General features: G+C 36.0%; 1 protein-coding gene across 8 annotated transcripts in view; it reads left to right on the plus strand.

Annotated features, from left to right (window-relative positions):
* DLG1 (discs large MAGUK scaffold protein 1) overlaps positions 1-20,881 on the plus strand; it is a 256,793-nt gene that overhangs the window by 53,262 nt on the left and 182,650 nt on the right. The gene's annotated exons all lie outside the window — the stretch shown is intronic.

Consider the following 20,881-nt stretch of genomic DNA (forward strand, 5'->3'; position numbering starts at 1 on the left):
TCTCTGGGGTCGCACAGAGTCGGACACGACTGAAGTGACTTAGTAGTAGTAGTATAGTGTTAGTTGTAGAACCAGTGTAATATTTTTCCCCATGGCTACCCATTTGTTCCAGTATTATTTATTTAAAAGTTTATATTTATCCCCACTGGATTGAAATGACACTTTTTGGCAAATAAATTCCCATATATTTGGGTCTGTTCTGGATATTGAATTCTGTTTCATTGATTTGTCCATTTAAGAACCAACTTGATGGCTTTTATTAATACCTGCTGAAGTTTTTTAGTATGCCCTAACATCTAATATAGTTATTCTCTGCTTCTCAGTTTTTGAGTTTTTTTCTTAAAAAAAAAAAAAAAAAAGATGATTCTTGTTTGTCTACACACATAGACTTTAGAATCAGTTTAGAGTCTGAGAAATTATTTTGGTATTGGGAACAGCCTCTAAATAAGTGCAATTGGCTCTCCATAATCTCAGGTTCTGCATCTGTAGATACAGAGCAATGACTATACTGTATCATTTTATATAAGGGACTAGAGATTGCTTTCAAGTACTGCCTATTTCTGCTTATGCTCTTACAACTGAACTTTAAAATGAATAACTAAAGCTTATTTTGTCACTCTCTCACTTTTCAAATTCCTTTTGGTCTGCATTCTGAAGAAATCACTCAGCTGAAATTGTGCAGGTTAGTCTGGGCAGAGAACAAAGGATAATAGTTAAGAACTCAAGCTCTGGAGACTTTTGAGGTTCTAGTCCCAACACTTGATTCCTGGACAAGTCATTTATTCCTTCTGTATTTCGTTTCCACATCTCGAAAATAGGGATATAATGGCACCTACTTTATAAGTTGTTAAAGATTAATTGAGTAATAATTATATACTGTCAAGTGTGTGAAATAGTAAGACTTTAATAACGTTAGCAGATATTTTTAATAATTTTTATTAAATAGTAAGAGAATATAGCCTTCTAGTTAGACACAATGGTCTTTTCTGATTCTTTCTCTCTGCCCTTACACTGTTGGTGTTCCCTCTTATAATTCTTGTCCCTGCCTTTTATGACTAGTGTATTGGCTCTTTTTCTTTGTTAAGGGTGGTTATGGTTTAGGTACAGTTCTATATGAAGGCAAGTTGGAATTAGGAATAAAGGAAAATGAAAAAGGATGAGTTTTAAAGATACTTTTACACCTGTTTCTGCTTTATTTACCTCTTCTTTTGCTGCTTTTATTTTGGATCTTAGAGTTATGATAATACCTGTCTTTGGAGACAGCTTCTTGAGTCTCTGATTGCCAAAAGTTTTTTACTGTATATCCTTTTGGTGATTAGTATGTAACAATCTTATATGAATAAAGAAAAAGGATTGTCCCTATGTGGGAAAAAATATTTATTTATGATTCCAGAGAATACTCAACAACTATTTAAGTAGGTAACTGATAATGGTAATTAATAAATCATCAGAGAAATGTTGAATTGTTTTGGCTTATCAGTTTGAGAATTATGAACAGAAATGTCTTTGATTTAAATGTTCATAATTATACATCAGAGCACTTTTACTTCTGCTGGGTTGTATTAAAATTATGTGTTAGCTAGCAGCTTTGAAAGGAGTGTGAGACCTTTTTAAAGGAAGTCTTAGTATAGACATTTTAAGTTTCTTAGATTTTAGAAAGTTGTATTTTAATAATGTATAGAAATGCTGCCCTCTACTGTTGCCTAATTGTTTTACTGTCATGAAAAATGTGGAATAACCTATACTAGGATCACATTTTTAGAAGTATTAGATTGGAGTATTTATTAGTTTGGAGTATAACTATAAAAAATATTACTCTGATAACTTAATTGTTAAATTATATTTATTACCTAATGTTAACTCCCATTAAATATGTTCATTGTCATGATTTTTGGCTTTTAGAAAAACTTGGATCTTGGAACAAAAATCTTAGCTTCTTATTTTACATGATAGGATTTAAGTAATCACTTGATTTTTGTATGGTGGTCACTTGATTCTGTATGGTGGTATGATTCAGAGCTTGTATAGATGGCTTATAAGCAAACTAAAAAGTTCTACCAGTAAAGATATTTTTCTAAAGTAAAAATTGTTTTGATATTTATTTAATTTGATGTTATTAAATTTGATATGTTACTTAATTGATTTGAAATTCAAATCAGTATTAAATAGGGATGTAAGTCTTCATGTGTTTACCAAAAGGAAGCACTGCCCAAACAGTGATGATAGTGAGCAAAATTTTAGCCTCTAGACTACAGGTTTTTCACTACAAAATGAAGGGATTACAAGAGATCATTTTTAAGATTACCTTCAGCTTTGGTTTGCTGAGTACCCTATTGTATATGAAGTAATCTGTATAATCTAGAAATGGAAAAACAAAGATGGTTAGTATAGTTCTTGCTCTAAATCGAGACAGCCAGTGGGCCAAATCAGGCCACATTCATTTACTTACTGTCATGGCTCCTTTCATGTTACAGTGTTAGAATTTGAGTAGTTGGTAGCAGAGACCATCTGACCTGCAAAGCTGAAAATATTTACTATCTGGCCCTTTATGGAGAATGTTTTCTGACCCTTGCCCCAGATGAACTTTGGGTCTAGTGTTGAAGATAAATATCTAAAAAGATAATTCAGAATGGTTGTTTGCAAAGGGCCTATAAACAAAATGCTGGGAGTTATTTAAATAAAGTTAACATGCAGTAAAGAAGAATATGCTTTCATCATCACAGTTCTTCTCAGTTTAGTAGTATGCAAACACCTTCCAATAATTCCTAGAGATTCCTGTTTATCAGACATTAGCATGTATCTGGCTTCACAGTCTTATTATTGTTGTTATGACTTTCTTTTTGTAAAACTCACAAATCTATGTAGGCATTTTGGTGTTTTTTTTTAATAACCATGACCACTACCTATATAAAAATATAAAACATTTTCAGTACTTCAGAGGACTCCCTTCCTAAATGTTCTTCCTGAAAGAAGAACATCATGCCCTCCCCAGCGGTAATCATTTTTCTGACCTTTTTCACTGTAGATTAGTTTTGAGCTTCTTATAAATGTAGTCATACAGTGTATATGATCACTTTTGGTTTCTTTTGCTGAGCATGTGTGTCACTGAATGTGTCAGTAAATTTTCCCTTTTTATTGCTGTGTAGTATATTATGACCAACCTAGATAGCATATTCAAAAGCAGAGACATTACTTTGCCGACTAAGGTCCGTCTAGTCAGGGCTATGGTTTTTCCAGTGGTCATGTATGGATGTGAGAGTTGGACTGTGAAGAAGGCTGAGCACCGAAGAATTGATGCTTTTGAACTATGGTGTTGGAGAAGACTCTTGAGAGTCCCTTGGACTGCAAGGAGATCCAACCAGTCCATTCTGAAGGAGATCAACCCCGGGATTTCTTTGGAAGGAGTGATGCTAAAGCTGAAACTCCAATACTTTGGCCACCTCATGTGAAGAGTTGACTCATTGGAAAAGACTTTGACTTTGGGAGGGATTGGGGGCAGGAGGAGAAGGGGACGACAGAGGATGAGATGGCTGGATGGCATCACTGACTCGATGGACGTGAGTCTTGAGTGAACTCCGGGAGTTGGTGATGGACAGGAAGGCCTGGCGTGCTGCGATTCGTGGGGTTGCAAAGAGTCGGACATGACTGAGCGACTGAACTGAACTGAACTGATTCTTATTCATGAATATACCACAACTTTATTCTGCTCTTGTTAGAATTTGTGTTGTTTCCAGTTTGGGACTGTAAAGAGTAAAGCTGCTTTGAACTTTTTTGTAGAAGTCTTTTGTGGACATAAGCACTTATTTCTCTTGGGCACATTTTCCTGGGAGGTAGAGTTTAAATTCATCTTGGAGATCCTTACCAGAAACTGTTTGTTTAATTAGATGGGAGGGAGGGATCAAAGACACATTTTCACCTACTTACTAAGTTTGATTTGTCCACTGCTCCATTTCAAAGTGGTATCTTTACATTTCTTCATGAACCCTGTGACCTGAAAAAGCCTACCTTTTGACTAAATAGATTTTTTTTCCCTGATACCTACTTTTGTTGATGTTTTGTATTTAGAGGTATTTGCTAAGAAATCTAATAACAGGTTGAAGGAAAAAGTGCTGTCATTAATTAGTAGCTGATGCCATGGCTGAGGGATTGGAGAAAGTGGGAGGACCTGGCAGAACAGTAGGATCATTTGTATTTAATACATTGTATATGTTTAAAGTTGCCATTTTAAACGCCTTTTCTTCTAGTTTTGACATCTGTGTCTTCTCTGGTTCTGCTCTGGATCTACTTTTATTAATCTTCTCTTATTCATGTTTTTTAGATTCTTGCCGTATCTTGAATTTGTTTGTTTTGTGCTTTAAGCGATGATGAAAGAACCATTGAGATTGAACCTATTGTACTTTCCTTGTAAGAAGCTAGAAGGAAACTAATCAGTTAGGAGTTTTTTGTTTAGAGCTAGGTTGCTACATTAGTTACTTTCAGCTCACTTCAGTTTTCAGGTATCATCTGGATGATACTAGTTCTGTAACTTTCATAGGTCCAATCCACCACCAGAACTTTAAGATATAAGAAATGTGACACAGTAGAAATGTTTCACTGCATCTCCAACTCAGTTTCCAGCTTCCTGCATTGCAGTAGTACTCTCAGTAAATGTCCCATGAGGGTGAGCCAATGTGTGGGGACAGCAGGCTCTCCATTTTAGGATCCTCCAGATTCCAACTTGATGTGCCAGCCATATATGATTAAAAACCCCACTGCTTATCCCAGCAGAGTTCCTTAACCTAGACCAGGCCCAATCTTTTGCCCACCTGGGTAAAAAGTTGCTAAATATTCCATTTAGGTAAGCACCTGCCTTTTTAAGAAAAGGATCATCTCTTTGGATTCTTTATAGACTAATTTGTGTTAAAAAAATTTCCATTTATTTTTAAAAAACTTTTTGTAATGTAGATTCATGTACATTTGGTAAAAAACCAACCAACCAAACAAAACAGAGATGTCACGTGCAGTTTACTCAGCTTTCTCCAAAGGTAACTATAGCACAGTGTCACTAGCCAGGATGTTAACATTAATGCAGTCAGGATCCAGAATATTTCCATCACTGCAGAGATCCCTCAGACTGCTTTTTGTCTAGCAACACCTACTTTTCCTTCCACCCCACTCCCCCTTATTTCACAGGAACTACCCATCAATATTCCATTTCTATAATTTTGTCATTTTAAGAGTTTTATATAACTTGAGAATCATAAGTATGTAACCTTAATTCAGTGTAATTTTCTGGAGATTCACCTGGAAAATGGTTGTTGTTTATATTAGTATTTTGTTTTTTTGTTGTTGCTGGGTACTATTGCATGATATGGTACCAATGATAACTATTCACCTGTCGAAGAACATCTGAGTTTTCCAGGCTTTGGCTACTAGAAATAAAGCTGCTATTAAAACATTTGTGTACAGGTTTTATATGAACATAAAGTATTTATTTCTTTGGGATAAATATTCAGGAATGCAAATTACTAGGTCATATGGTTGTTGCATGTTTATTTTTTTAAGAAACCGCTGAACTGCTTTCCATTATGGTTGTACCATTTTTGGCATTCTCATCAGCAGTGTGTGATTGATCCAATTTCTCTGCACCATTTGGTGCTGCCACTGTTTTTTATTTTAGCCCTTTTCATAGGTATGTAGTGACATCTCATTGTGGTTTTAATTTACATTTCCCTAATGGCAAATGATGTTGAATATCTTTTCATGTCCTTATTTGACATCTGCATATCCTTTTTGTATACCTCTCCATTTCTTTTGCCCATATTCTAATAGGATTTCTTACTGAGTTTTGAGAGTTCTTTACATCATCTAGTATACTGGTCCTTTGTCAAATGTCATGTACAAATATTTTCTTCCAATTTGTAGCTTGTCATTTCATCCTCTTATTAGGGCCTTTCACGGAGCAAAACTTTTAATTTTAATGAAGTCCTGTCTGTTAATTTTTCCTTTCATGAGTCATGCTTTTTGTGGCAAATCTTTTTATATTCATGTGTTTGTTGCTAGTGTATAAAAATATGGTGGAAAAAAATTAAAATATGATTGACTTTTATATTAAAAATTATTTATTTATTTATTTCATGGCTGCACCAGGCCTTAGTTGCGGCATGTGAGATTTAGTTCCCTAACCAGGGATCAGACTCAGGCCCCCTGCACTGGGAGCACAGTCTTAGCCTCTGTACCACCAGGGAAGTCCTGATTTTTTGTATTTTTATCTTGTACCCTGTGCCCTTGCTGAACTCACTATTCGTTGTAGGTTCTTTGAGATTTTTTTTTAATGTAGACAGTCTGAGGATTGGGAGTTTTATTTCTTCCTTTCTAATTTCTATGCCTTTTTTTCTTTCATTTGCCTGATTGCACTGGCTAGAACTTCCAGCATCTTCAAGATACAACCATAATGCTTCTTCTTATCAACACTGTTAACATCCTTGTGTAATTTATCATCATTTCTAACTTGGACACAAGTTCCTAGTAGTTGATCTCTCTTTGTCTGTTGCTTATGTATATAATCCATTCTTCACATAAACCAGAATGGGAAAAAAATAGCAAAATCAGAGTATCATCTCTTCCTTAAAAGTCCTCTGAATGGCTCACAATTCAGTTAGAATAAAATCCAGTTAGAATATCCTCATTTTGAAATATTAGATCTTACACCAGCTAGAGCCAGGCTGCCTTTCTGATTTAAGCTACTCTCCTGGTTTAAGTTTTCTGTAGTTATACAAGCCTTCTTTCAAATCCTAAAATTCCAGCACTTTAGGATCAGATACTCCTACTGCCTGAAAGTCCCTCTCCTTGATTTTTCGTGTCAACTTTCTTAAAATCTTTTAGGTTTCAGCCTGAATGAATCATCTCAAAGAGGCCTTATCTAAGTTAAATCTTCCCTGTTGCCCCTTGACCACACTGTTTGCTTTTTAGTGCTTATCACTCTATAATTGTTTAATTTGTTTAGATTACAAATCTATATGGAAAATAAAATTAATAGATTAGAAATCTTATAATACATAAATAAAAATCTAATATTTATAATTTTGTCAGTCTGATATTTAAAAAATATAATTTGGGGATCAGACACATGACTTTGAATGTCCTGTTTGATGGGGACACTTAGACAGTTTACATTTGATATAATTATCAGTGTGCTAAGTCGCTTCAGTCGTGTCCGACTCTGTGCGACCCCATAGATGGCAGCCCACCAGGCTCTGCCGTCCCTGGGATTCTCCAGGCAAGAACACGAGAGTGGGTTGCCATTTCTTTCTCCAATGCATGGAAGCGAAAAGTGAAAGTAAAGTTTTTCAGTCTTGTCCGACTCTTAGTGACCCCATAGACTGCAGCCTGCCAGGCTCCTCTGTCCATGGGATTTTCCAGGCAAGAGTACTGGAGTGGGGTGCCATTGCCTTCTCCAGTAATGACATTTATCTACCGTTATATTATCATACAGAATAGTTGTATTTCCTTAAAAATCCCCAGTGCCCCACCTGTTCATCTCTCCTTCCCCCTGTGCACCTCTAACAGCTGTTGATCTTTTTCTGCCTCTGTAGTTTTGCCTTTTCTTTTTTATTACCATAAGCAGTATCATTTTAGCAGGGCTACATTTCTTTCTTGTACTCACACTGGGGTTATGGAGATGGTGCTAGGTTTCCTTTTAGAACTTTTTTTATAAGTAATACCCATATGCACAAAGCAAAGCGTGATAGTTGTTTGGTGCTCCTTGTTACACTATCAGTGTCTCTGTTTTGGCCATGTACATTGAGGTTTCATGGTATGGTTTGCAGCATACAGATTTGCCCGATTTTTTGAAATCGTATATAGTCACAGTAGACTTGGTTCTTCTTTTTTGATTGTCTCTGTTCAACAGTGAAAGCAGTTGAAATTATGTAGTTAATTGAAGTCAGTCAGGATAGTGCAGTTTGATCAAGAATGAATATAGATTTGATTTAATGTTAGTTTTAATTATTCAGCATCTTATTTGACAGTTAGCATTTTAATATTCTTAATTACAGCAATAAGTTCATTTCCAGTTTTATTGAGATATAATAGACATGCAGCACTATATAAGTTGTTATTGCATAGCGAGGCTTCCCTGGTAGCTCAGCTGGTAAAGAATCTGCAACACAGGAGATGCCAGTTCGATCCCCTGTAGAAGGAATAGGCTACACACTCCAGTATTCTTGGGTTTCCTGGTAGCTTAGATGGTAAAGAATCTGCCTGAAGTGCAGGAGACCTGGGTTGGGAAGATTCCCTGGAGGAGGGCAGGACAACCCACTCCAGTATTCTTGCCTGGAGAATCCCTATGGATAAAAGGAGCCTGGTAGGCTACAGTTCATTGGGTCACAAAGAGTTGGACACGACTGAGTGACTGAGCACAACATAGCATAGGGACTTCCTTGGTGGAGCCATGGTTAAGAATCCACCTGCCAGTGTGGGGCACACTGGTTTGATCCTTGGTTTGGGAAGATTCCGCATGTTGCAGGACAGTTAAGCCTGTGTGCCACAACTACTGAGCCCATGCACTCTAGAGCCTGTGCTCCACAACAAGAGAAGCCACCGCGATGAGAATCCCACGCACTGCAGCTGGAGAGCAGTCCCCGCTTGCTCCAACTAGAGAAAACCTACATGGGGCAGTGAGGCCTGGTGCAAATATAAATAAATAAATTTTTTTAAAAAGGTTCCACCATAATGATTTGACTTCCATGTATCAAGAAATTATTATCACGGTAAGGATAGTGAATATCCATCATCTTGTATAGATAGAAAATAAAAGAAAAAAATGTTTTCTGTGAGATGAGAACTCTTAGGATTTACTCCTACTCTCTGAACAATTTTCATGTATCACAGCACTGTTAATTATATTAGTCATTTTGTACATTACATGCCAGCTGTTGCTGCTAAGTCGCTTTAGTTGTGTCCGACTCTGTGACCCCATAGATGGCAGCCCACCAGGCTCCACCATTCCTGGGATTCTCCAGGCAAGAACACTGGAGTGGGTTGTCATTTCCTTCTCCAATGCATGAAAGCGAAAAGTGAAAGTGAAGTCGCTCAGTCATGTCCAACTCCTAGGGACCCCATGAACTGCAGCCTACCAGGCTCTTCCGTCCATGGGACTTGCCAGGCAAGAGTACTGGAGTGGGTTGCCACATTACATCCTTTGTACTTATTTATCCTTTAACTGGAAGTATATTCCTTTTGACCACCTTCAACTAATTCCTCCTCCTCCACAACTGACCCTCGGATGCCCTGTCCAGCTCTGGTAACCACAAATCTGATCTTTTTGTATGAATGAATTTGTTTTGAAGTGTAATTGATCTACAACACCATGTTAGTTCTTGGTGCATATTATAACGTAGTGATTTGATATTCTGTATGTTACAGAATGATCACCACATAAGTCTAGTTATCTATCACCAGAGATGGTACATTATTATTGACTATATTCCTCTCTGAATATATTTCATCCCCATGTCTCACTCATTTTGTAACTGCAAGTTGGTGTGTTTTAATCTTACTTACCTATTTCATTCACCTCTATCACTATCCTCCAGTCTGGCAACCACTTGTTCATTTTCTAAATGAAACATTGTTCAGTTTCTGTTATGTTTGTTCATTTGATTTTTGGTTTCCACATATAGGTGAAATTGTATTTATCTTTTTGCTCTCTGACTTATATCACCTAACATATTCCCTTCTAGCTCTGTCCATCTTAATGCAAATGGCAAGATTTCATTCTTTTTTTTATGGCTGAGTAATATTCCAACAAACACACACACACCTCTTTATCTATTCATCTGTCAGTGGGCACTTAAGTAGCTTATGTATCTTGGCTATTGTAAATAATTCTCTGACAAACATTGCAACGTGTGTATCTTTTCAAATTAATGTTTTTGTTATCTTTGGGAAAATAACCAGAAGTGGAATTGGCTGCACCAATTTACATTCCCACCAACAGTGTACTAGGGTTCTCTTTTCTCTACATTCTCATCAACACTTTCTGTTGTCTTTTTAATAATTGCTGTTTTGATATGTATAAAGTGATAACTTACTGTGGTTTTGAATTGCAGAGCATCTTTTCATGTATCCGTTGGCCATCTGTGTGTCTTCCCTACTCATTTTTAATCTGGTTGTTTGTTTTCTTGAAGTTGAGTTGTATGAGTTTTTTGTTGTATTTGGATCGCAACCCCTTATTGAATATATCATTTGCAAACATTTTCTTCCATTCAGTAGATGGCCTTTTTGTTTTCTTGATAGTTTCCTTCGTAGTGCAAAAGCCTTTTAGTTTGATGTAGTCCAGTTTGTTTGTTTTTGCTTTTGTTTCCCTTGCTTGAGGAGACATTCAAAAAAATATTGCTAAGACTGAGGTCAGAGAGTGTATTGCCTATGGTTTCTTCTTTCAGGGGTTTCATGCTTTCAGGTCTTATATGTAAGTTTTCTGTCCATTTTGAGTTTATTTTTGTATATGGTGTGAGAATGTAGACCAATTTGATTCTTTTGTATGTAGCTATTGAGTTTTCCCAACATCATTTATTGAAAAGGGTGTCTTCCTACTGTATATTTTTGTCTTCTTTGTCTTAGATAGATTGACCATATAAGTATGGGATCATATCTGGGCTCTTTATTCTGTTTTATTGATCATTGTGTCTGTTTTGGTGCCTGTACCATACTGTTTTGATTAATGTAGCTTTGCTATGTAGTTTAAAATCAGGGAATATAGTTTATCTCTGGGTTTGTCCTTTGTTCTTAAGATTGCTTTGACTGTTTGGGTTTTTTTTTTTAATATATCTTTTTGTTAAATTTTTTGAATTATTTGTTCTAGCTCCTTGAAAACTGCCATTGGTATTTTGATAGGGATTGTATTGAATCTGTAGATTGCCTTGGGTAGTATGATCATTTTATCAATATTAATTCTTCCAGGCCATGAGCATGATACACTTTTCCATCTCTTTTTGTCTTCTTCAGTTTTTTTCATTAGTGTTAGTTTTCAAGTACAGATCTTTTGCCTCCTTAATTAGATTTATTACTAGGTATTTTGTTCTCTTTCATGTGATTATAAGTGGAATTGTTTTCTTAACTTCTGTTTCTGATAGTTCATTGTTAGTATATAGAAACACAACAGATGTCTGCATGTTAATTTTGTATCCTTAAGCTTTTCCAAATTCTTTGATGAGCTTTCATAATTTTTTGGTGATATATATATATATATATATATATATATATATATCATGTCACCTGCAAACAGTAAAGAGTGACAGTTTTACTTCTTCCTTTACAGTTAGGATTCCTTTTATATTTTTTTCTTGTCTGATTGCTATGGCTAGGATGAAAGGGGCAACGGTGGACATTTTGTCTTATTTCTGATCTTAGAGGAAAAGCTTTTCATTGATGATTGTATTATATGTGGGCTTGTCATATATATGGCCTTGATCATGTTGAGATATGTTACCTCCATACTCACTTTGTTGAGAGTTTTGTTATAATGTTGAATTTTGTTAAAAGCTTTCTCTATATCTGTTGAGATGATCATATGAATTTTATTCTTCAGTTTGTTAATATTCTTTATCATGTTAACTGATTGCTGGATATTGAACTATACTTGTGTTTCTGGGATAAATCCCACTTGATCATATAAGATCCTTCTAATGTAACATTGAATTCAGTTTGTTGATATTTTGTTGAGGGTTTTATACCTAGGTTCATAAGTGATATTGGCATGTAATTTTCTCTTTTTTTTTGTTGTGTCTTTGCTGGTTTAGTTATTAGGGTAGTGCTTACTGTATAGAATGAGTTCAGAAGCATTTCTTGCTCTTCATTTTTTTAGAATATTTTGAGAAGAATAGGCATTAATTCTCCTTTTAAACTTGGTAGAATTCATATGTGAAGCTGTCTGATCCTGCACTTTTGTTTGTTGGGTGTTTTTTAAATTACTGATTTAGTTTAATTACTGGTAATTATTGTTACTCTGTTCATATTCTCTTTCTTCTTCATTCAGTCTTGGAGACTGTTCATATCTATGAATTTATCATTTCTTCTAGGTTTTTTATTTTGTTGGCATATAAAATATGCCAATATAGTAGTCTCTTATTGCTTATATTTTTGTGATTTGATTATAACTTTTCTCATTTTATTTATTTGAATCCTCTTTTCTGTGATGAATCTGGCCAAAGTTTATCTATTTTATCTTTTCAAAGAGCCAGCTTTTGGTTACATTATGTTCTGTTTTCTTTTTGTCTATACTTAATTTATTTCTGCTGTGATCTTTACTATTTCTTTCCTTCTTCTAACTTTTTGGTACCTTTATCTGTAAGATTAGGTTGTTTGAGGTTTTACTTGTTTCCTGAGATAGGCTTGTATCACTATAAACTTTCCCATTAGAAATGCTTTTGTTGTGTCCCATAGATTTTGGATCATTGTGTTTCTCTTTTGATTTATGTTGGATCGTTGTGTTTCCTGTTTTCATTTGTGTCCAGGCATTTTTATTTCCTCTTCAGTTTCTTCAGCGACCAATTGGTTGTTTAGTAGCATATTGTTTAGCCTCCATGTATGTGTGGTTTTTCCAGTTCTTTTTCTTATAGTTGATTTCTCGTCTCATAGCATTGTGACTGGAAAAGATGCTTGGTATTATTTCAGCCTTAGGTTTGCTGAGACTCATTTTGTGCCCTCACATGTCATCTGTCTTGAAGAATGTTCCATGTGCACTTCAAAAGAGAAGTGTGTGTTCTGTTGCTTTGAGGTGGAATGCTCTTTATAAGTCTGCCTGATTTAATGTGTTTAATGCCAGGGTTTCCTTTGGTTTTCTGTCTGCATGACCAGTCCATTAATGTAACTGTGGTGCTAAAGACTCCTACTACTGTTCTGTTACTGTTAGGTTTTTTTCTTTATGTTTGTTAATATGTCATTTATGTATTTAGGTGCTCCTTTGTTATGTGCATGTATATTACAATTGTCATATCTTCTTGTTGGAAGATTATCATTACCTATTGCTCTTCTTTGTCCTTTGTTTCAATCTTAGCTTTAAAGTCCATTCTGCCTAGTATAAGTGTTGCTGTCCTAGCTTTTTTTTCATTTCCATTGCATGGAATTCCTTTTTCCATCTCCTCAGTTTCCATCTGTATGTGTCTTTAGATCTGAAGTGAATCTCTTGTAGGAAGCATATATGTGTGTCTTGATTTTATATCCTTTCAGCCATTCTGTCTAATGATTGGAGCATTTAGCCTGTTTACATATAAGATAATTATTGATAGGTATGTATTTATTGCCATTTTGTTAATTGTTGGTTTTTTGTAAATTAAATATTTGTTTGTTGTGTTGGGTCCTAGTTGTGACATGTGGGATCTTTTGTTGGCAGTGCACAGACTCTCCAGTTGTGGCATGTGGGCTCTGTAGTTGCAGCATGCAGGCTTCAGTATTTGCAGCATGAGGGCTCTGTAGATGTGGCATGCAGGGTTCCTAGCTGTGGTGTGCAGGCTCTAGAGTGCGCAAGCTCAGTAGTTGTGGCCCGTGGGTTTAGTTGCTCTGCAACTTGTTGAATCTTACTTCCCTGATCAGTGATCAAACTTGTGTCTCCTGCATTGGAAGGCAGATTTTCAATTACTGGACCACCAGGCAAGTACCAAGCTGAAATTATTTTTATATTAAATTTTAAAAAGCTATAACAAAACTTTTCATTGTGACCTACTGTTATTGCATTCTGTTCTTCCAGGATAAAGTAGACACAAGTTGACAAGTTGTGAAGTTTTCTTATTATTTCATTTCAAATACCACTTACCTGGGGAACCTGCACTGGGAAGATGAGTATCCAGAATGTCTGGCTTTGGGGCTTGTGTATGGAAGAGCAGGAGGGCTATGGAAAACAGATTATAAACTAACAGATCCCTTGCCACTGAGCCATCGGGGAAGCCCCTGCTCTTCAAGGGCACAAACAAAATCTCACACATGCCTGTGTGTGTGCTAAGTTGCTTCAGTCGTGTCTGACTTTTTGCAACCCTGTCGACTGTAGCTCGCCAGGCTCCTCTGTCCATGGGATTCCCTGGGCAAGAATACTGGAGTGGGTTGCCATTTTTTTTCTCTAGGGAATCTTCCCAATCCAAGAATCAAACCCACATTTCTTGTATCTCCTGCATTGACAGGTGCATACTTTACCACTGATGCCACCTGGGAAGCCCAAAGATAGGGGAAGAACTAATTTTTAGACATAATTTTTACCTCATGAAGTTTCTGGATTAAATAAGCTAAATACTTGTGTTGTATGATTTTCAAAAAGGAAAGTTATTACTAAGCAAATAAAAGATGAACATGTATCACAGATTGTATTCCATCCACTTATTAAGTGAGAGAAGCAGTAAGATGCAAACCAGCCTAGAGTGCATTTGTGAACCTAGGTTATTTATAGGCAGTGTTAACATAGGATTGCTGAGTTAGATAGGAACAGGTTAATATCCAGTAAGACCATGAACTTAATCTTTGTAGTTACGTTTTCAACTGGGCAGAAATTATTTACTTCTGTACTGGATAAAAATTTGTAAGTTAAATGTATAACTTAGCTAAATTTGCAAATTTTTTAAATCAATGGCAAATAGTGAAATGAAGCACATACCCTGAAATTAGGATTTTTTTTAAACCTCAGCACTGTTGACATTTAAGGTTTGATAATTCTTTGTGGTGGGGTTGTACATTGTATGACTTTTAGTAACATACTTGACTCCTACTCACTAGATGTCTGAGACCCTCCCTTCTCCAGTGTAGCAACAAGAATGTTTCCAGACCTTGTCAAGTGTTCCCTGGGGGTCAAATTGTCCCTGGTTGAGAACCATTGCCCTAGATATTAAGTGACTTTTGTACCCAAATAACATTGTAGGGATCTGCTGTCTAATTTTCCCCTTTTTCCCATTTTTGGTAATTTTTATTACATGTATAAAGCACTTTGCACACAATGCCTGACATACTTGATGATTATTAAATACTATTACTAACAATGATGACACAATTATTATTTATTATTACTAACATCATGCAGCTTAAGCAGTTTGAAAGTCATTATTTATTGAATGTACTTCTGATACTGATTTATGAAGTGTCGCAAACAAAAAAAATCCTAAGATACTTCAGTGCTTATCTGTCAGATTTACTCAGTTTCAAAACAGTCAAAATTAGGTTTTGGATGTAAAGACTCAAATTCATGTTTCTCACAAATTTTAATAAAAAATATATTGCTTGAACCCATTCATTTCCTTTAAAAATCAGACAAAACCCACTAATAATTCCTCACATTAATTAAAACAATCATAACAGTTTTATTATAGTTGAATATATTACATGGTTACATTTATTGTACAGTCAGGTCTGAGCTAAGCCTTGTTAAGGGCATAGGCTGATTAGATATATTTGAACTTCGCATAGCATTTTATTTAGTGAGACACATGCCAAAATAATGTACTTACTTATATAATTTAGGTGAACAGATGTGTACTTTTTTTATGTGCTGAATTTTCATGAAATTGCAGTGCAGAACTGCAGGTAATAATCAATGAGACAAATCCCACATGTGCTCAAAAACTGGAGATGTATTTGGAGACCTACCACTTTTAGCTGATAGTGTAAGTAAATAAGTTCTTATAGATGAATGCCAGTATTAAAACTTGTTATACATTTGTGCTTGTGGGTTTTTAAATTCAAAAGTATGAATATCAAAGTTTTAAAATGGAAGAACATCAGTGGGACCTTTGAAGCACTGCAGTGAAACATCTTGAGAATTACAGTTTGATAGGCAAGAATACACAGAAAAACTATACAAAAAAGATCTTTGTGACCCAGATAACCACAATGGTATGATCATTGACCTAGAGCCAGACATGCTGGAATGTGAAGTCCAGTGGGCTTTAGGAAGCATCACTACAAACAAAGCTAGTGGAGGTGATGAATTCCAGTTGAGCTGTTTCAGATCCTAAAAGATGATGCTGTGAAAGTGCTGCACTCAATATGTCAGCAAATTTGGAAAACTCAGCAGTGGCCAGAGGACTGGAAAAGGTCAGTTTTCATTCCAGTCCCTAAGAAAGGCAATGCCAAAGAATGCTCAAACTACCGCACAATTGCATTCATCTCACATGCTAGCAAGGTAATGCTCAAAATTCTCCAAGCCAGACTTCAGCAATACATGAACCGTGAACTTCCAGATGTTCATGCTGGTATTAGAAAAGGCAGAGGAACCAGAGATCAAATTGCCAACATCCACTGGATCATGGAAAAAGCAAGAGAGTTCCAGAAAAACATCTCTTTCTGCTTTATTGACTATGCCAAAGCCTTTGACTGTGTGGATCACAATAAACTGGAAAATTCTTCAAGAGATGGGAATACCAGACCTCCTGACCTGCTTCTTGAGACATCTGTATGCAGGTCAGGAGGCAACAGTTAGAACTGGACGTGGAACAACAGACTGGTTCCAAATAGGAAGAGGAGTACGTCAAGGCTGTATATTGTCACCCTGCTTATTTAATTTATATGCAGAGTACATCATGAGAAACTCTGAGCTGGATGAAGCACAAGCTGGAATCAAGATTGCCGTGAGAAATCTCAATCACCTCAGATATGCAGATGACACCACCCTTATGGCAGAAAGTGAAGAAAAACTAAAAAGCCTCTTGATGAAAGTGAAAGAGGAGAGTGAAAAAGATGGTTTAAAGCTCAACATTCAGAAAACAAAGATCATGACATCCAGTCCCATCACTTCATGAGAAATAGATGGAGAAACAGTGGAAACAGTGTCAGACTTTATTTTGGGGGCCCCCAAATCACTGCAGATGGTGACTGCAGCCATGAAATTAAAAGACACTTACTCCTTGGAAGAAAAGTTATGACCAACCTAGATAGCATATTCAAAAGCAGAGACATTACTTTGTCAATAAAGATCCATCTGGTCAAGGCTATGGTTTTTCCAGTAGTCATGTATGGATGTGAGAGTTGGACTGTAAAGAAAGCTGAGTGCCAAAGAATTGATGCTTTTGAACTGTGGTGTTGGAGAAGACTCTTGAGAGTCCCTTGGACTGCAAGGAGATTCAGCCAGTCCATCCTAAAGGAGATCAGCCCTCGGTGTTCTTTGGAAGGACTGATGCTGAGGCTGAAGCTCCAGTACTTTGGCTACCTCATGCGAAGAGTTGACTCATTTGAAAAGACCCTGGTGCTGGGAAAGATTGAGGGCAGGAGGAGAAGGGGACAACAGAGGATGAGATGGTTGGATGGTATCACCAACTTAATGGACATGAGTTTGGATGAACTCCGGGAGTTGGTGATGGACAAGGGAGGCCTGGCGCACTGTGGTTCATGATATCTATTAATGAAAATTAATTACCTACTTGGTTTGTATGTTTTGCTACTGTGGCAAATTAAATATGCTGAAAAGCAACATTGATATGCAGGACTTGAAATGCCTTCTAAAATCTTTTTGATAAGAGAAATTATTGGTGGTAGGTTTTGTGTTTAATATCATAGGCTTTGTAATTTGCATACTAAATCATGTTAATATTAAATTTTGTAGAGGGGGAAAAAAGCTTTTAAAGAATACAAACAATAAAAGAAACATGACCCTACCCATACCTTACAAGTCAGACAGTGGTTATGTTAGTGATATGATCTATAGAAAAGAAATACATGTAGATTTTGTCTTAAAAATAAATAGTTTCTTTCTATAGAGTATTAAGTAAGGAAGTGATGTCTTTTTGCCTGATTTCTATAATAAATAGTGTATGATTTAAAACAAAGTTAAAAGCAGGAAGAATTTTCTAATTAATACAGTATTATTTTTGAAGTGTGTTTTTGAAGGAAACGTTCGTTTTTATAAGACTGAAACTTCCCAATTGATGATGTGAAGAGGTCTCCAAATTGCTAATTGACTAAAAAAATTATACTGAAAGTAGTTTTTTATCCATTTATTTGAAAATATATTGCTTTTCTGGCCATATAAGGCTTTTATTTCTTCCCATTTTAAACTCTTTGCAGTGTCACAAAAATCTTATTTTCCTAATGATATTTCAGAACTTTTCTGAAACATTTTCTCAAACATGGAAAGGTTGTGTAGGAAAAATACGCTGCTTATGGGAACAGATTTTTTTAAAGTTTAAGATTTGTATTGGTCATTAAATCGTACTGGTGTAAAATTCATATTCATGATTTAAATAGCTCAAGTTACATTTTTGTTTTTCCCTCAGTCTTAAGCCTACTTTTTTTTACATGTAACATGTGCAACAGAATATGTTAGGAGAAGGATTTTGAATTTTTTAAATAATGTTTTTATAAAGTTAACCACATTAAAAAATTTCCTTTTTTTGTATCTAGGCAAATTAAATACCTTATGAAATAGTATCTTTTAAGAATGCTGTTGTTATCATAGTATCAATTTTAGAAAAGTGGCATGAAAAAGTGAAAGTGTTAGTTATTCAATTGTGTCTGACTTTTTGCAGACCTCATGAACTATAGCCCTCCAGGCTCCTCTGTCCTTGAAATTCTCCTGGTAAGAATACTGGAGTGGGCATTATTAGAGAAATGCAAATCAAAACCACAATGAGGTACCACTTCACACCAGTCAGAATGTCTGCGATCCAAAAATCTGCAAGCAATAAATGCTGGAGAGGGTGTGGAGAGAAGGGAACCCTCCTACACTGTTGGTGGGAATGCAAACTAGTACAGCCACTATGGAGAACAGTGTGAAGATTCCTTAAAAAATTGCAAATAGAAATGCCTTATGACCCAGCAATCCCACTGTTGGGCATACACACAGAGGAAACCAGAATTGAAAGAGACACATGTACCCCAATGTTCATTGCAGCACTGTTTATAATAGCCAGGACATGGAAACAACCTAGATGTCCATTAGTAGATGAATGGATAAGAAAGCTGTGGTACATATACACAATGGAGTATTACTCAGCCATTAAAAAGAATACATTTGAATCAGTTCTGTTGAGATGGATGAAACTGGAGCTGATTACACAGAGTGAAGTGAGCCAGAAAGAAAAACACCAATACAGTATACTAACACATATATATGGAATTTAGGAAGATGGCAATGATGACCCTGTATGCAGGACAGCAAAAAAGACACAGATGTGTATAGCGGACTTTTGGACTGAGGGAGAGGGAGAGGGTGTGATGATTTGGGAGAATGGCATTGAAACATGTATAATACCATGTAAGAATCGAAATGCCAGTCTAGGTCTGATGCAGGATATGACACGCTTGGGGCTGACGCGCGGGGATGACCCAGAGAGATGTTGTGGGGAGGGGGGTGGGAGGGGGGTTCATGTTTGGGAACGCATGTACACCTGTGGTGGATTCATGTCAGTCTATGCCAAAACCAATACAGAATTGTAAAAATTAAAAATAAATAAATTAATTAATTAAAAAAAATAATATTTATCAGAAAAAAAAAAAAGAATACTGGAGTGGGTTGTCTCTTCCTTTTCTAGAGGATCTTCCACACCCAGGGACTGAACCTGGTCTTCTGCCTTGCAGGCAGGTTTTTTACAGTCTGAGCCACCAGGGAAGCCCCATGTCTGGGCTTAGACTCTATCACCACCACCCTCATCACTCCCTTCAACCACTTTAGATCCTGTGGTTCACAAAATGCCACTTGAGGTTCTTGTTTGCCCCCTAGTGGGAAAACTGAGAAAATGTTTTATTGAAAAAGTCTTGCCGTGGTCATGCTCTGTAATTCAAGACAGTTAAAAGGTCATTTACGTCATTAAACTTGTCTACTTAGGAAATCATTAGATAATTTATTTTGTATAGTAAAAAGAATGCTTTTTCTTTGCTTAAACTTTTGTGGATAGAATTTTTAAAGACTTTTCCCCGAGTTATTTGAATTATGCAGCAAATAGTACTGATAAAAGACTATACAGGTTTTCCCTACTATCCAAAAGTAGAGCATTCCTATGAAACGCTTCCAAAAGCCAAAAGAGGCAATTATCTTAGGACATATCTTACTAAATGGAGATAGGAAATAAAATTGAGGTGAAGCACAGATGCTCACACAGTGCAAAGCTATGGCAGCTTGACTGAGATGCTGAGCATAGTTCCTCGGAAAGGGTCTTGGTGCTGCTACTCTCACTACTGGGTGCACATTGCTTGTAACACCAGGGAAGCCCTCCTCTGTAACAGCTCACTGCAAAGCAAATGATGAATGCTGTTTTTGCTTTTTGCCTTTTTTCATATAATCCACAATCCTCTTGAAATTTCTTCAGTTAAGGAATACAAGTAATAGTGTAGGTCTTTATAAAAGCGAAGTGGCCTAAAGTGAACTTTCCTAAAGCAGAAGAGTACCTGTATACAGAAATAAAGCTAAGACTGCAGGTGTCCTAGTTGCATTTGCCATTAGTGTATTTTTAAATATTCAGAATTCATCATTGAAAGTTTTATATTTAAATTCAACTGAATTTAGATTAAAATTTTTAATATGTAGTTAAAGCAGAGCAGTTTTGGGTAGAACATGAGAAAATACTAACAAAAGGTGAAATTAACCCACAACTTTTGGTTAATTAAGTATTAAAAGTAGCTTGCAACGATAAGGGTAAACAAATCTTAAGTGCATAAGCATAATACCAGTACTGTGCATGAGCTTTATTTTCTGTATTGCTAGTGCTTTTAAATCAATTCTTGTTTGCTTACTTTATAGGTAAATAGAAAGGTAAATTACCTATAGGTAAATATAGGTAATACACACATGTGAATTCAAATTACATTTAAAAAATAAACTTAAGATTTTCATTTGTGGCTGTGAACTTTTGAAAAGTAATAAGAGCACCACCTTGTTTGTTGGAAATGAAGTATCTTTTTTAACAGTCAGATTTCTGTGTGACTAGGGCAAGCG

Source organism: Oryx dammah, unplaced genomic scaffold, assembly GCF_014754425.2.
Source record: "Oryx dammah isolate SB20612 unplaced genomic scaffold, SCBI_Odam_1.1 HiC_scaffold_2, whole genome shotgun sequence".
Classification (NCBI taxonomy): Eukaryota; Metazoa; Chordata; class Mammalia; order Artiodactyla; family Bovidae; genus Oryx; species Oryx dammah.